Source organism: Micropterus dolomieu, linkage group LG07 (assembly GCF_021292245.1).
Source record: "Micropterus dolomieu isolate WLL.071019.BEF.003 ecotype Adirondacks linkage group LG07, ASM2129224v1, whole genome shotgun sequence".
In the NCBI taxonomy this organism is placed as follows: domain Eukaryota; kingdom Metazoa; phylum Chordata; class Actinopteri; order Centrarchiformes; family Centrarchidae; genus Micropterus; species Micropterus dolomieu.
In genome coordinates this window covers 8,740,336-8,757,902 of record NC_060156.1, presented here as the reverse complement: position 1 = coordinate 8,757,902, position 17,567 = coordinate 8,740,336, and positions in this window count along the sequence as shown.

Sequence of the window (17,567 nt, the reverse complement as noted above, 5' to 3'; positions counted from 1 at the left end):
TAATTTTGCACGCCCAATTTTTCAGTTTTTTATTTGTTAAAAAAGTTTGAAATATTCAATAAATTTCGTTCCACTTCATAATTGTGTCCCACTTGTTGTTGATTCTTCACAAAAAATTACAGTTTTATATCTTTATGTTTGAAGCCTGAAATGTGGCAATAGGTCGAAAAGGGGGCCGAATACTTTGGCAAGGCACTGTATGTTAAAGTTCCCTCGACCACAGAATGAAAGGACCATAATGTGTGCGCAGCTCGTTACATGTATGTCACATAACGTAACAAGTTACATCAGCAGAGGATGCCAACCTTTGTTTACAACACACCATACAACTAAGAAGTAGCAGACACACTGAATTTGTGCATGACTTGACTGATGATTTGATTTATAATAAAATCTTTTATCACATAATTGTAAAAGCAAACGTTTATTTAGAATGTCAGCACAGAAATTATGTTATTATTGTTATGAATGTTGAGTTTTCAACCTTTAGGCACATTCACACAAACTCAAGTCACCCTCTTTCTCCTGTTCTTTTCTCATTTCTCTCTTTCTCTTGTTCTCTCTCTTTGTCTGTCTTGCATTTTCTTCATTGCCCCATGTTTCCATCCACATATTAAAGCCATATATCACAAGGATCAAACCCAGTGTGTCAGCCAGCGACAGGCTGATTTACTGGTGGGTTTCCTCTGTGTCTGTGAGTTTTATGATTGGGGTCGAGGGCCAGGGACGCAGGGATACATTTCTGACAAGATCTGTCTTTGACTACTGTTTTTTCTAGCACTTTTCATGCCTTCTTGCTCAGCTTGACCTCTGTCAATTGCATGGCCACATGTTAATGCCACTTTTGACTTAAACAGCTGAGTTCCAGAAGATGTTACAGCCAGAGCTGACCAGCTGCTGCACTGGTTAAGGCCATATTTATTCTTGTGTGGGTTTGCGATATTGTTTTGCACTACGATTTGGCCAGAAGTCACTTGACTTTTAGTGGAAGTTTTAGTTTCAAAATGGCAATGTTTCGCAATGCTAGCGTTTCATTTTGAAAGTCTAACCGCACGTTGCATATTTATTGTTGCTAACTTGACCACAGAGCCTTAGACATCTAGAAATTACACTAAAGGGGTACCCAGGGCGTTAAAAAGTGACCAAGCATCAATTTGTGACGTGTCGGGAGTGAGAATATGTTGGGTGATAAACCCATACCATAAACTGTATAAACATGGACAGAGCCTTTGTGACATCACCCATAGCCTTCTGAAGGGCATTGTGAAGGTCAATGTGGGCCACTCCAGCCATCGCCACCTTGGCAGTGTCTGACTGGCTAATCCAAAAATGGGCAAAGAGGTGGAGCAGAGGTGGGCCGAGTGAAGCCTGTTTGCTGAAACCACCTAGCGGCTAGCCACCTCAGAGGGCTCCCACCTGTCACTCATAGTGGTCATGCCCTTAATTATGCATAACTTTAAACCTTAATATTATTTAAACAGATGCGTTATATAAATATTCACCCCCCCATACAGTTGTCCTGAAGGGGAAATTATCTATAAAGACCAAAACAGTTTTTGTACCAGGCTGTAAACATGTTTAGAACATATGTAAAACATGACAGTCTAGGGGGATTGACTCGCTTTTGGCCAGCCTCAAGTGGCTATTTGAGGAATTGTAGTATTTGCCACTTCATGTTGCCTTAATATTTCAACCCCGGAGGTTGCCTCTTGTTGACAACCTATAATAAAATATTCATATCATTCCAATAATGCATACTCAACAGGAGAGAAGCTAAGAAATTTGAGTTGTACTCTTCAGTGTGTTGAACACATTTTAGAAAGTTTTCCCAAACCATATCATGAAAAGCAATAGGAAATTTTAAATCACAACATCACTGGTAAAATTAAAGTGGATCTCTACCGGTTTTATACATCAAAGTCTGTTTACAAGTCTTGGGGAGAACTGCTGTATATGTCAAAAAAAGTTGTGTGAAGCCTTTAGTGTCTGAGAAATGTGTTAGTTAGAGGTGAAGACTAGATTGGACAGTTTACCAGATCACTCTAGCCCACTCCCAATCTCTGCTTGAGACTAGCAACTCAAATTTACATTAGCCTCTACAAACACACCCACACATCCAACCCAACTAAACGATAGTTCTGCTGCATACATTTTATTCCTTTTATTTTTTAAACTGTTCATCCTGAACCGACCCTTTTAGTGCTATGCTAAATCGGCAGGGCACTCTTTTAGAGAGGTCATATTATGCTTTTTGGCTCAAATGTTAGGACATAAAGTTGTCACTGTGATGTAGAGACAGTGCACAGTTTAAATGTTACGTATGAAAGGTGAATTTGTTACAAATGAAAAACTTGTCACTCAGTAACTCTTGCTCCAGTCTAGGTTGTGAAGCTGGTTCGGGAACATGCACACCCGAACTGAAGCTCTGGTTACAGCTTATCAAGACCTACTCTGCTTCTGACTGGCTAGTAAGCCTAAAAAAACTAGCATAGACTGTATATAAAAAGTTACTTAGGTACTACTCATGCGCAACTCCAAACAAATTGAAGTGTTTTCTGAAAATTAAACCATGTAAACCCTTAAATAAAATTATGAACGTGAGAATGAGCATAATATGACCACTTTAAGACTAATCTCCGCCACTAAATCTTTTTTTTTCAGTAAATTCTACATGAGTTTTTTTTGTCTTGCATCTTCTGAGTAAGTCGTGCTACAGTGACCTCATTACCTCATAGTACTGAAATTTCAACTGAATGTTAATACAGTGCAATAAAATGTGATCTCATCCTGAGTTTGGTTATTTCTTAATTACACATTTGCTTTACAGCTCTAAAGTGACAATTAGCACAGAGAACAGTATGTAAAAAATACTAGTCCTGAATGTTGAGGATGGAGCTGCTGTGTGGGTAGCTCTTCCTAGAACAAATCCATACCCAGTCTAAGGACTCAAGCCAGAAACCATGACCTAACCAGTGAACACAACACCATTTGTGCTTGCACACATAAATACAGCACCGGGCAACTGGGACATAACACACTGAAAACAACAAATGACACAAGCAGACACACTACTGAGACCATAACGCATACACGGATGAATGCTTCCACATAGTGCAGAAAGAAAGATTTCTATCTCTCTCACATTCTCTGTCTCTCTTTCACTCTCTCCCCTTTATTCCTATTTCCTCTTGTGTGTTTCCATGTCAGCCAAGGAGACATGACAAGTTCTTTCCGGCCTTTCCCCAAAGTAAGCCAGTTCAGTTTTACCACAGTCCGTCTGTCAGCCAGCCAACCAGTCAGTCATACCACAGTAGTCCTGCAGGAATGTAAAAGAAGAGTCCAGCCTAGGGTTAGTCCTTTCATCGGTCATTTCATTTGTAATGTGATCATACTGAGGAAGAGAATGTGGAAAAATACATACAAGTGTAATGGGATGGTAAATGTATTCTGTTGAAAAGGCATAAATGTTACACGGTTCACATGTGTGTAATCTGTTTATACAGTCAAAATGTATAATTTGGTGCTTTTTGAGCATGGATCATATTCCCTTTAAGATTAAAATTATACAGAAGACATATTATGGAGCTAGCTGATGACTGACTTGTGTATGGCAAAGGGTTGTCCTGTAATGTTCTCCCTTTCTTCCTGTCATATATACACATAAGGGAAGTAAAGCTATTTATTTTTGTGTTAATTCTGCCTGACATTTACAATTACCGCTGTGTTTGGTTGCAGCAGGGCCTGCTTTAATAGGGCTGTTGACTGTCAAACTTGGTTAGGTCTCCTTAGATCTCAGCCCTCCTTTCATGGGGACCTTATTGTTTGTGAGTGAGTGAGTGTGTGTGTGTGTGTGTGTGTGTGTGTGTGCGTGCGCGGAGGAGGGAGGTATATATGTGTGGAAATCCTTGCTCACACATGTGCTTTTACTGTATGGTTCTAAATTAATGTGAGCATGTGCAATGATAAGAGTACTAACACTCAATTAGTACACATGGGAAATTTTTGTGAGACTTTTTTTTTTGTCCATGTGAACATGTGCACCTGTACATATGTAGAAAGACTTTTGCAGGCCCAGTGAGGGCCTTCAGGAACCGGATGGAGCTGATTGCTACAACGAGAAATGATAAAACCGTTCCACTTCCGATGAGTGTCATAAGAGGGAAAACGACATTAACAAGCCAGGCCGTGCCGCCTGTGTTTTTATGCTCTGATTCTGACTTCCTCTCCAGTTACAGCCGTCCAAACAGTTCAGGGAAGTGCATGCCGTAATGCACTAATGACATGAACAGTTAGCAGGGGACAGATAGACAGACAGACAGTCTCGTGGGGACTGTCAGATATGTCGGTATTGATTTGGTAAGATGACACTTTGTCCTAATGGAGGCATTATGTTGTTAATACGGCATTATTGCAGGCCACTGGAGGAACACACCTAACATTTAGGGGCAATAAAAGCCTTTTTGCTTTAATTATTATATGTCTGACTACAAGAATACTTATATCCGCATGTATGGAAATTACTATGAGTTAAAGTCATAATATATATTTACATTTGTATTGCTGTAGTATTGCCAAAGGCAGGTTTTGGCATTAGCATATACAACAAAATCAATAAGGTACGAAAGTAAATATGGACATCACGGTAGTTTGAAATATGTGAAACTATGATCCAGAATCCTGCAAAATGTTTACACTGCTTCCATAGCGGAAATGTACATCCAACACTATGCTGTGATACCTATTGTTATGTCAGAACTTACATTTAATCTTTTCTGTATGTTCTTTTACTATTAAATATTATTACTATTGTTATAACTAGATTTTGTTATGACTTATATGTATTGTGTTTTTATTCTTAACCTTTCCTCTCCTATACTCCTTATGTTAGTCTGTCCACATTTACTAGGGTTTGGGTCAGAGCTGTGAGATTGTTTTGGTGTTTTCCTCTCTTGTTGTTCCTCTCCTCTCCTGGAATGTTCATTCAAGGCCGAGAGAAAACGTAGAAACCTACACTGTGTAAATGATGATGCATCCCTTTGCTCGGGGCCAGACGCCCAAAGCTGCACTAGGGAGCAAGTCTCTGGACCAGCTGTATACGTGTATTAGTACTTCTCTGTTTATTCTCTTTTGTTAAATAAATTCTTCAAAGACAATGGTTGGTTGTAACTCAATTCTTCGCTCAACCCCTCACCAGGTTTATAATTTCCACCTATCACACTTCTACTATTGGTTGCTGAGCTCCATTGGGTTTGTTCTCAGAAGGATAACACCATGAAAAGGATTCAAAATAGTAACCCCTCTGTAAGCCCATTTTAACTAAGCAACCATTACCACCCCTGCTTTAAGGACACCAATAGATGGAACTGGACAGTGATCATGACATGAGATGATCACATTAAACTAAACTGATCCCCGAAGTTAAAGTAACAAAGGATAAATTAGGTGACAAAAACACATATCAAAATGTATCATACATATGTTGAGCACATAGGCATAATACTGCAACATGTGCTCATACCTAATCAATAAAATAAGTTGTCCCTAAACAGTATATATATAGCTGTTTCTCTAAACGACATACATGACTGTTAGAAAGTAGTAAAAGTCACATGATGTTAAACGTTGTGAAACGGTCGCAATTTGGTTTGTTTTAGACAACAAGACTTAACTCACGTGATGTAAGTCTGCAATGTTATGTAACTATCTCAACACTGACTTGGTTTCACACAGGACACGAAGGCCAGTCTACTGTGTGAGAAGTCCTGAGTTTGACCCATCGATCAACCCTATCCACATCCTTACTCAGACTTTCTCAATCTTTATACTACATCACCTGACTTACTCCTTGGATACTATCATACTATGGGTTGTGGTCATAGACTGTATATAAGAAGTGGACGTAGTCATCGTGACGTCACGTTTGTGGACTGCCAATTTGAAGCCCTGAGTTTGGCCGACAGGCTGCCGCCATGTTGATTTTTTGCACCGGACATGACCATATTTGGACAAGACGGTGGAGCTAACGGCTGTGTGTGGAGCTAGCTAGCTTGCTTAGCTAGGTGGATCTGTAATTCACGTTAACTGTCATTTTAACAGGGCTGACATTTTTGTCTAGCGAACAACAGCGTTAAAACTAAATGTAGTAACCACAGAATGTGAAATGAAGAAAGTGAAAGCCAAATAAGCCTAATAAGCTTTTTCAACAGCACTGGTTAAATATACACAGTGCCGCAGGTACGAGTAACTCTAGCCTGATTGACAGGTCGCTATGGTAACGACTTGTCAATCATAGATAATCCCGCCCTGAAGTATATTCTGCTTTATGGTCTATTTTCCTCTGAATGGGACCATAATTTATTAAATGAACGTCATATTGTATTGAAGAAGACATGAAACTACCGATTGAGACCATAAACTCATTAGGAAAGTGTTTACTGAGGTAATTATTCAACTGAGAAGTAGGGTCATTTTACCATTATTTGTAATGGAGCCGGACTTCTTTTTGCAACCAGAAGAGTCGCCCCCTGCTGGCTGTTCAATAGAATGTAGGTTTAAGGGACTTCGGCGTTCGCATCAGTTTGCTGACTGGAAGCTTCCCGCTTGGTCGTGATATGTTGCTTGAACAAATGATACACATGGTAATTTTTTTGGTGAGGACAGGCTGGCAAAAATTAGTTTAAATGATATTGAGTTAATATGTCCCCAACTAAGGATATACATAGTCAAATCAGAATGCCTGCCTATAGTCGACTGATAGTAGAATCATGTGTGTTTTTGTGCAGGGCGATTGCGGGGGGGGGGGGGGTTACACATGGTGGCACTGCTTTAATCTTGAGAAGTTGTAGAGCTGCAGTCTCTATTCATTCTCGCCTGCCATTCACCGGTCTTGTGCAGAGTTCCGTGCATTCCATGCTGCCGACAAATGTATGCACGTCGCGGTTCCTCGCTGGTCTATTTCAAGTAGCCAGCTATTTAAAAACAAGAAAATATTCATTGTGTGGTTCATCAACGGTGAAAAATTAGCCGACCCATCAAAGCATCGAATCTTCGACAATTCAGGTTTGTTTGTTTTTTTTCAATACCAAAACAGTTTTAGTTTCATTTGCAACATTTGTTTGTCCTATAGGCCTACACCTGTGTTCAACCATCTTTGCCATCTACATTGGTTATAAAAATGCCACACTTCTGAAATGTAAAATATGACAAATTATACTTGATTAAGACACATTAAAATTCTACAACAGTATCAGGGTAGAATGACAAGACAGAATTAAATAAGAGCATGAGCAAACCAAATTGAGGTGTTACAAATTTATTCACAACACACAGGATGCAAACAATATGCTTTGGATCATTTCAAAGAGTGACTGCGGAAGAGACAGTTTAATAGAGGAGGGAGAAAGCATAAATTTAATGTTAATGTTAGATGTTGACATAATCTTATATTTCAGCTTGGAGAGCACCCTGGCAAACTGAAACAGGCCAAACTGTCAGATGAGACACACACACATATACACACATATACACACACACACACACACACACACACACACACACACACACGGGGCACCTTGCCTACTTTCCCTTATAACAGAGGTATAGCTATCAAACCTCTTGTAATGATGTGATGGTCTGCTAGCGCCTCGGCTTCTTTGGATGGAAAATGTGAGGAGAGATCCTAGTAAAGGTCCAGTCTGATCAAATACAATCCACACAAACCCTCCAAATCCTCCCTCCTCCCCATGTCTATACTCTGAAAAGCAAGGTGGAGAGATTGGGAGGAACATTTTCATTGTATTAAGCAGCTTTATTCGGATGCCCTGGTCCTCATCAAATTTGTAAGCTCTAGGAGCAGAATACCTAAAGGGATGATCACTTCATCCCACATGGAAAGTCCTTCTTCCTCCCACATTTCTGGTCCAGAGAATATGCACTGTTCTTAAACTGACATCATAAGATGGAAGAATACCGTCAGTGTATGAGGAATGTGAAGGAAGGTGGACAGTGTGAGTAAAGGTCATGGATAGTTGCTGCTAATTAAGGCCAGGTCCTGCACTCTGTGACAGCATGCATTAGATGCAAGGATGATGCAAGGTTTATGCTATACAGTTAAAAAAGGAGGTTCTTTAGTTGGGATTATTATTGGTGTCATTTTAAATAAACTTGTGTGATGACCCACCAAGTTTATTTAAAATGACATTAATGTTAGAGGAAGCTTAAAATATTCAGTTGATGGTTACAGTTAGTTTCAATTCATACCAATTGACTGAACTAATTCAACTGACATTTATCTGATACATTAGTAAACAATTTGATTCATACATGTGTCTTATGTTGAAATGTTCACGCTAAAAAACATATGCAAGAGAAATCCATCCATCCGTCCATCATCAACCGCTTATCCTGCGTACAGGTTTGCGGGGGGCTGGGGCCATTCCCAGCTGACATCGGGCGAAAGGCGGGGTACAACCTGGACAGGTCTGTGCAAGAGAAATATCTAAATAAAGAAAAATAAGTGCTACCATCTTGGCATATCTAAAACCTGACAGCGCTGTAGCCAGCAAGTCAAAGGACCCGTTTAACATAAAAGGTAAGAACATAAAATTTAACTCTTTTGTGGTAAAATGTTATTCGATTTGAGAGAATCCCAGGGATCCTTGTTGAATCTTTGAATAAGCAAATTTTTAAAAGTGTAAGCTTCTGTATTGATATGGCTTAAGAAGTAAAAAATTGTGATTTGTTCAGATTTGTCTATTTTGCTTTAGCAAACTGGACGGTTCTTTAAAGATTTGTTGCTTTATAAAGAGCTACCAACCAACCAAAGACGTATCTTAAACTTTTCTTTTCTATTTTTCTTTTCTGTTTTCCTCCTTTTAATCCACGGTGAATATCTTGAATGTCAATATACATAATATATACATATAGCGGCAAAGATAGTACACAACACATGCGCATTACAGTTTGTCACTCCTCTCACAGTTTGATTTTGATTACCTAAATAGAACTTCTCCCAGGAAATCGGACCTAGGCCTTTATTTACACTCCGCATATTTCAAACAGTTTCAGTCGTCACACTTCGGTAGGGCTTGAAAATCTCACCTGACAGCCTGAATCCGTAGCTGGGTGAGATCAGAAACTAGTCATCAGAGCCGAGACCATCTGTTTACACCAAGACAAGCCACAGAGCTCTGACTCAGGGTTACTGAACACCGCCAGACAAGGCAGCTGACTCCCAGTGAAAAAGCAGACCTTGTGGGGTAGCAGCCGCAGCTCTTTATAAGCCTTCTGATCTGAGATTGTCTAAACAGTAGAAATGAAGTGGAGTGCCATGGAAGTAATAGTTATGAATATTGTTAAGCTGATATATTGAGTGGCCAAATTAATATCTTATTCAACATTTTCCATGTCTTTTCACACCAGCAATATATATAATACATTGGTTTTCTATGAAATGTATCTTTTTTTATTATTATAGTAATATGGGTAGTTATAGTATTGTTGCAGTAGAATATACTAAAATACTGCCTATCAGCAGTATAATTTTAAAAAAAATACTGTTGTTTTTTCATAAATTTTATTTGTGCAATGTCACCTATCTGGTTATTTGATTACCATTACCATTTCTGCTTCTTTTTTTCTTTTGTCCTTTAGAAGTAGTCCTTTTGTGTGTGCATATGTGTATCTATGTATTGTTGTAGGAGGGTGTGAGGATCATCCACTATGATATTATAAGCCAGATTCACCTCAGCTGGAAAAGTCAAACATATGTCTAATAGAAAGAGTTATTTCTTTTATTACTTTGTTGTTTGGTCTCACCCAAAGGTGCTTCAGGGAATTCTGGCAACCAAGTTAAGTCACAAAGAAAGATTTTAGTACACCCTCCCACCTACCCAAAGGTTCTATACAATAACAGAGGTAGGCTTTTTGTTTTAGTTGGCTTATTTTATCCACCATCTGAAATTTTCTTCTAAAGCAGGTCACCAAAACTGGCACTGGATTGGTCTTTAGTTGTGCTTATCTTTAATCAGATCAGATTTTTTTTTTCCTACTGAGTGTCCTGCAGCAAAACAATATCTAATTACCAAGTGATAGAAAACATACCTTCAAAATATATCATCTGTGATTGTTTTTGTTTGTTTTTAAGAAATATAATTATTGATCATTTATGGATCCGGAGTAGATGTGGTGGGGGTGTTGAATTAAAAAAACAAAAAACAAACGTGACACATTCATTTTGATTGCATGTTGCATATTGCTTGGTTTGTAAGGTTGCACATGTCCCTGATGACAAAGGCATAGAAAAAACACCTGCTGTTTTTGTATCCTGGATTTTTTTTTCTGTGTGATGAGTTTGACACCATAAATTTATTGTCTGCAACAGCAGAACCCCGGTAGTATCACACTTCACTTCCAAGTTTTCACTTCCCACTTAATTTCAATTATTCCTTCCCACTGGAGATGTAAACAATGTGTGGAAAATTGTAGATTGCAGTGTTAACTTACTTTGGTAAATGTACTTGGTTACTTTTCACAATTGACTGTACATTTTGATATATGTATCTTTTGCTCAGTCAGTGCTGCCCATGTCTATCATCTCTCATCTGTGTTCTTGCTGTCCAAAAATGCTTAAGACTTAATTAAAAAATGACATCGTGCCACGTCCTGGGCTCTGTACTTACTGTCTAAAAAACACTTATGACCTTCCGTGTCATTAATTGAATATAAAAACATGAAAAAACATTTTCATGAAAATCCATCACATGATTTACTGCAGATGCAGCCTGTCTGAATATAAAACCTTATAATAAACAAATTTCCAGTGGGTCAGCCAACAACAACAGACATTAGCAAGCAATTGTCTCATTCCCAATGCTACATTATTCCCATACACTGGGTAATTCCCCCTTTGGCGTAATTGCATGTAAAAGCCATTATCATCTGGGTCCATGCTAATCATATTTTGAGGCTGGGCTCTGGGGTAAATGTTGAACTTTCTGTCAATGTGTGGAGATAGAAATGCAGTCCTGGCACGGGCATAGCTGCAGCTGCTTCCCTTCTTTGGTCTGAACCCCTAAACCACTACAGATTGCTTTTCACTCTGCCTTATATTAGACTATAGAGCAAAGTTGAGTTCTTTTAGATGACTTGGAGTTTTTGTTACTGTACCTTGAGAGTTGGCACTTCACTCCTCGGTATGAAAGATTGACTCCAGCGTGGCTCAGCCAGAAAGAGAGAGAGAGAGAGAGAGAGAGAGAGGTGCCAGCAAGAGTGGGATGGAGAGAAGAGGGAAAGAACAAAGCAAAGTGAGAGCGGGATGGAGAGTTTCATGTTAACAGTGTATGTAGGGACAGCTGTCATAGAAAAGCTCTCTCTTTGGAAACACTTACAGATTCATCAGTCAAAAGAGCTGCACCTGTACCAGTGTTTGTGTGTGCAACTGTGTGAGAGAGAGAGCGATGCACATATGCAAGCACATGTCTCTGATAAAGTGTGTGGGCACCTTTGTGTGTGAGATGAATTACATTTTCGGAAACAGTGAGAAGTCTATATTTACATTTCTTTACGCTCAGTTTACATCTGTTGCATGAGGATTATTGCACTTTAAATTTCCTTCCATTTGGCCTAAACTGGCTGTTTCCACAATGCTTTCAGTGGTCCAAAGACTGATGTATTGAAGGCCCATACAAACAATGGAATGTTTGGAGTGATGTTGCCAATAGCTGACTATGTGTGCCAGTGTTATTAAGACTAGAAAATTACTTGGGAATTCAGTGCTTTCTCCAGAACTTAACTCTCCACTCACTAATAATAGTAATGATACATCAAAAAAAAAATATTGTTTCGAAAAATTCCATAATTTTTCTTTTGACCTATTGATTACCATTAGTTTGTGTTGGCACCATCCAAGCTACAGCTGTTACCAATGACTGGACGGTAACTCGCATTTAAATGTTTTCAAACAACATCTCAGTGGAACTTTCCATAATTTTAATATGTACATACAAAATGCGAACAAATATATTCATAACCACTAAGTCTCATGAAACATTCATCACAGCGATAGGCGGTAATGATTCTGGCGTCACATTGCTCAGGAAAATATATGGCTACTAATTACTATGCTATCAACTTAGCATATTTGGCCTCCCGGTATATCATACATTATGTGGGCCTGAATCACAATCAGGCAGGTTTTCTCTCTCCTGCTGCCAGATAGATGTTTGTTTGAATCAGACGCTTTAAAATTCCTACTATCTCAGTCTCTTGTAGACTTATTTGACAAAGAGTGACGTTTTGTTTACAGATTAGGAGATGAGTTGTTGCTATTTATTTATTTTCTGGTATAGTTAGTGGTGCATATACCCTCTCTTACCATGTCTCAACCTCATTTATATAAACAAAAAAATAACAACAAGTTGTATTCTCATCTCATATCAAGAAAAGTCAATATTGGCTTTTCAAATTGCTATTCATAATTAAATTTTTTCTCAAAAATTTGTTTACATATACTGTGTACATGCATCAACATACCTGCATAGACAATCCTACCAAATACCAACCAAATTCCAAACGTTTTTTTCTAACAGTGGCGCGTTATTTTCCGCTGCCCGCCAACCAGGAGGCAAGTGATTCACTGTTAATTTGAGTTTGTTACTTTTACGTTACCAATATGCTGGATGTTTGTGGTGCTTTCGGATCCACTAATCAAGGAGACAAGCCGTTTTAGATGAGGGATTCCCTACAAGGTAAACGTAAACATTACAGCAGTTGAGCGGCAGCAGGGACCTGACGGTTTTTAACAGTAGAAATGCGGCAGCGGATGCTGTAACGTTATATGGATCGGAAGTGCCCAAGACTTGCAGTTTGTTCATTTCTTTCTTTTTCTTAAGTTGAAAGGTGATCCAAATAAAATTTGATTGCTTTTGTGGTGTCTCTGCAGTGGAGTCGCGGTGTTGGTCTGTTGTTTTGCCCTCAAGGTCACCACGCATGTCACGTTACTAAAAACTATGAATAAAATGGGTGGCCACCACAATGCCACCCCTAGTGAGAGGTTACTTTAAGAGGGTAACCTCTGACCCTGAGCTTTGACGGACTGTGATGTTTATTTTAAGAGAGGCCTCCAATTCGTTTATGTAAATGCCTATCATGTTTCCAAAATTGTGATTGGTTAAGGGGTGGGCCTAACAGGCAGAGCCTATTGGTAGTTACTGGTCAGCCTGCTGCTTCCAGTGTGTGTTTTTCTCTGGAAGTAACTTAGCGACAAGCTGCAGAAGACAGAAAAGTGTAATCTAATTAATATACAGACAGTCAGTAGCTTGGCTAGTTTATAATAAGTTTGTCACACTGCTACACAGTTTTGTGTATTGTACTGTGTGTAAGAGCTATACTAGTCTGCAGATAGCAACAGGTTAGCACCATCACTAAGAGCAAACTAATGTCAAATGGACATCTATCCCACTGACAGTGCCGTTGTAGGTAGCAGATGTGCTTGGGTGGTTAGATCTGCTCGGGGTCCTGCGCCTGCTGGTAACGTCACATAACATGATTGGCTGGACGTTTGTAGGATGACGTGGCAGATGGTGACTGGCTGTATGTCGTAGTGTTTACGGATACTAGTTTTCGGTGAATTAATGTTACAACGTTAATGTTAGCTGCCGATCCACTTAAGCTAACGTGTGTGTGTACATTATTTCTATATTGACAAAGTAAATGTGAAATAAAAGAAAAAATATTTAATAAAGACCCTGAGCAGATCTGATACCTACATTTATAACTGGGGCACTATGTAGTTTGTCCGAGTAGCTAAGTTAGCTATTGTTAGCTTAACTTGAACGGCAACTAACATTATTGTTGGAACATTAATACACAGCTATTGCCAGGCTGTGTTAATAAGTGGAGCTGTATTTCATTGTATAAGTTCTCCCAAAGCCGTTAAATAAGATTATTTAACGGCTCTGGGGTTTTCATAGTTGATCCGAGGACCCGTTAGAAGTATATCCATAAGCACTCCGACGTACAGCCAATCACAATCTGCCACGTCATCACGTTCTGTGACCTTATCGACAGGCGCAGGCCCCCGAGCAGATCTGACCACCCGAGCACATCTGGTACCTACACCGTGCATGACCTGACCTGCACCTTTGGCTTAGAGGGAGACCATCCTGTGACTGTTTTCATCTTCATCTTTCTGAGAGGATTGCAAAACATGAGAACAGCAGGGGTCACCTGGAAGATGCTGAGAACCTGAGCTTATGGTTACTTTAAATGGTAAACTTCACTGCCCAACAGGTGATCCATTGAGCAGCATAACAAACAGGTGGAGGAAAACCGCTGTGAGCTCAGTGACAGTTGGATCGTAACCTGTCCTGCTCCGCAGCCTGGTATAGAGTATGATGAGCTGGATCCCATATTGTGTCAGATAGATTTTACATTAATAAGAGAGTATTAATATACTCCTTTGTCTGTTTTATTTTTTATTTAATTATGTATTGTCACCGGGCTGGACAGGGGGGCATACATGGGGATGGGGGGGTAACAGACATTGCACAAACAGACAGCTCAGAGAAAGGACAACACCTGCAAGAGAACGGGGATGGGGACAACAGGAAATAGCAGAGGGAAACACCAATTGCAGAAAGCAACGCCCCCAGTTGGGAGGGGGGCTTGGGGCAGAGAAAACGCAACAACAAACAAACACAAATAAACAAACAAAAAAACAAAAAAGAAGACAACCAGTCAAACAGCAGCAATAAACAGCTGACATAGGAAGACAAATAAGAGAGAAATGAAAACAAGAAACAGTCGAGCACAATTATTAAGCAACACAGCACAGCCATGAGAGCTGGAATAATAAGAATTAATTTAAAGAAGTAACTGAAAGAAAAGCATCAAGAATAATTCTACCTAAATTTGTTTGTGTCTGTGTGTGAGACTGTGTGTCGACCCCAGCAACAGGCAGGCAAGAACCCCAGTAGCCAATAGGGGTGGGAGAAATGAATAAATAAATTTAAAAAAAGAATAAAAATGATCCACCACGACGCGAACACGGAAGACGCCCCAAAAAACGACCATCCAAATGCCAATCGACAACGCAATGCCGACGGAACGCAAAAGGAGGAGCCGGCGGAAGAGCAGCTCCCGGACCGACCGCGACGTGCACAAAACAGAGACCACTGCCCTGAACACAAGCCCAGAAAACTGCACATCCCGAAAACTACCTTTATAATTCAGTCCGACAATCGGCCGACAGAGAAATGGGGAAGCAGGGATCTGAGGCCAACGAAGCAAAGCAGGGACGCAAACTGGTCCCTCCAAGCCAATGAGGAAATGCCTCCCCTGGATTCCAATGCAAAAACTAATGCCCAGCAGCCCCCTAGAGACTCTGCACAGAATAAAAACAATGCATCAAGATGCATTGACAATCAGCCTACATTCCTATCGCAGCCCCCCACCGAGATCCCCACCCCCAGTAGCCAAGGCACTTCGCGACCCCCCCCGCGCCTCGCCCCAAGGGAGGACAGCAGAGAGCCATGCCGGGGAGCTCTCTGCCGCCAGGGAGCGATAACGCGGGAAAACCAGGGCCGACAGTCCCCCAGCCCAGAGTGCAGGCGAGCCAGCAGCCCCCGAGCTCTGTGAACCCGAGGCCAGTCCCGGCCCCGGACAGGGGCCTAGCCCCCCAAGGAAGAGGGCCAAAACCCACCCCGACAACACCGGCCATGTGCCCCAGAGACTCCTGAATGCCCCCACTGTGAGCAAGCCGGCAGGTGGAAGCAGCGGGAGCTCCACCCCTGCCGAAGAGGGTCCCGGCGAGGAGAGGAGACAACGGGCCCCCTGACTCCCCGGGTCTCCAGGGGCAGGACACGAGGCCAATGAGATCCCCCCTACTCCTTCAACCCCCCCACCTGCCTCTGTAAATGTATTGTATTGTATTGTGTTGGATGCATGTCATGGATTGTGAAGCGTCGTAGAAATTGTTAAACAGCACTGCAGGGCCGCAACTAGTCAGCAGACTCTCTGAAAAACTTCAGTCATCCAAAAGTTTGCCCAGAGGAAAAACCTTCGTGCCGCCTTTCTCCTCAAGTGAGCCCTCAGCTGTGGTGAGTGAAAGCATCTTTTATCATCCTGACTCTGTGATGCTGCTTCGTGCATGGGCCAAATTGTTGTGCTGGATCGATTGATACTTGGCTATGGCTTGCGGTTGTTGTCATGATGTTGTTGTCATATAGCCGCTTTCAGGCTGCTTTATTATTGAGATTATTATGCCAATATGCCGGCTGGCTGCTGTATGAAAGTTATTGAGCTGGGAAGGGGATATATAAACATTCTTTCTGTTTTGATCACAGGATCTCTGTGGAAAGCAGCTATAGAAAAGTGTCTGGATCCCTAAAATGTTGTCTGTGCACATTGTTGTTGACTTTAGTGGTGTTGAGCTCACCGCTGTTTGCTTATGTCCCTGTAGGCTCATTTGTTCTGAGCTTGGTTGTGTTGGCTTAAATATTGCATTCTTAATTGAGGTTTGTGACCGAGGTACTGTAGCTTGGGTAAATGAACTCTTCTCTCTCTCTCTCACAGCCATGCTTTTTGTTGACATGTTAAAAACATAGTAGCAAGAGAGAGTATTGTAGTTTTACTGGCAAAAATGTTTTGAAACCATTTTTATAAAATACTATGATTAATAAATAATTACACAACTCTGTACAGACACATTTTGTATATTTCAATTAAATTATTATATATTCTAATATGAAAGAAAAATATTTATGCTCTGTCTGCAATCTTGAGTAGGCTTGTTCCCAGTAAATGTTTTGTTCTTTGCAGTCAGTGCACTCCTTTTTTTAAGGAAAAGGTCAACTAGTGTATTTAAAGAACAATTGCCTAACACATACAGATACATAACACATTAAAACAGGATTTTTATGGAACTCAAATGTTAACTGTACTGGTTTTAGTCTATGGACATTAGATAATTAGTAACTGTAAAGTAAGAAGCCAAAGTATATAAGTCTGTGATTCCATAACTCATATTTCAACGTAGTTTTCAACTAGTCCATATACTGCATAATAGAATTACAGAAATTCAGTTATGGCTTTTGGTTTTAGTGTGCCACCCCAGGTTTTTCAGTGGGCATCATGCTGTTGATACTAACTGTTCTTCTATTTCATTGTGACTCTTTTAACCTTTTCAATTGAGTCTTAGTTCGGATTTTTATTTATATTTTTTCTTTTACATGCTATATTTCTTATGATTTGAAGTGACATACAACCTCAACAGCCCCTTATAATTTGCATCACTTTTGTTTGTTTGTTTTCTGTCAGTGTAGGTGGATTTTCTCTTTTATTTTTGTATTATCCAGCTAGAATCCAAAGAAATGCTAACCAGCATGTCTGGTTCCTTTCAGAGTGGCTGTGTCTCATGTTTGACACTGGCCTGGGGGAGTAACAGTGTAAATACTTGCAGTGGCCTTGTTATACACTAGCGTTAAATTGAAAGCATGATGTTGTATTTTAAAAGAATTCGAATTACAAAAGATATATATTGCAGTACTGAATAGGCAGACGAATGAGCA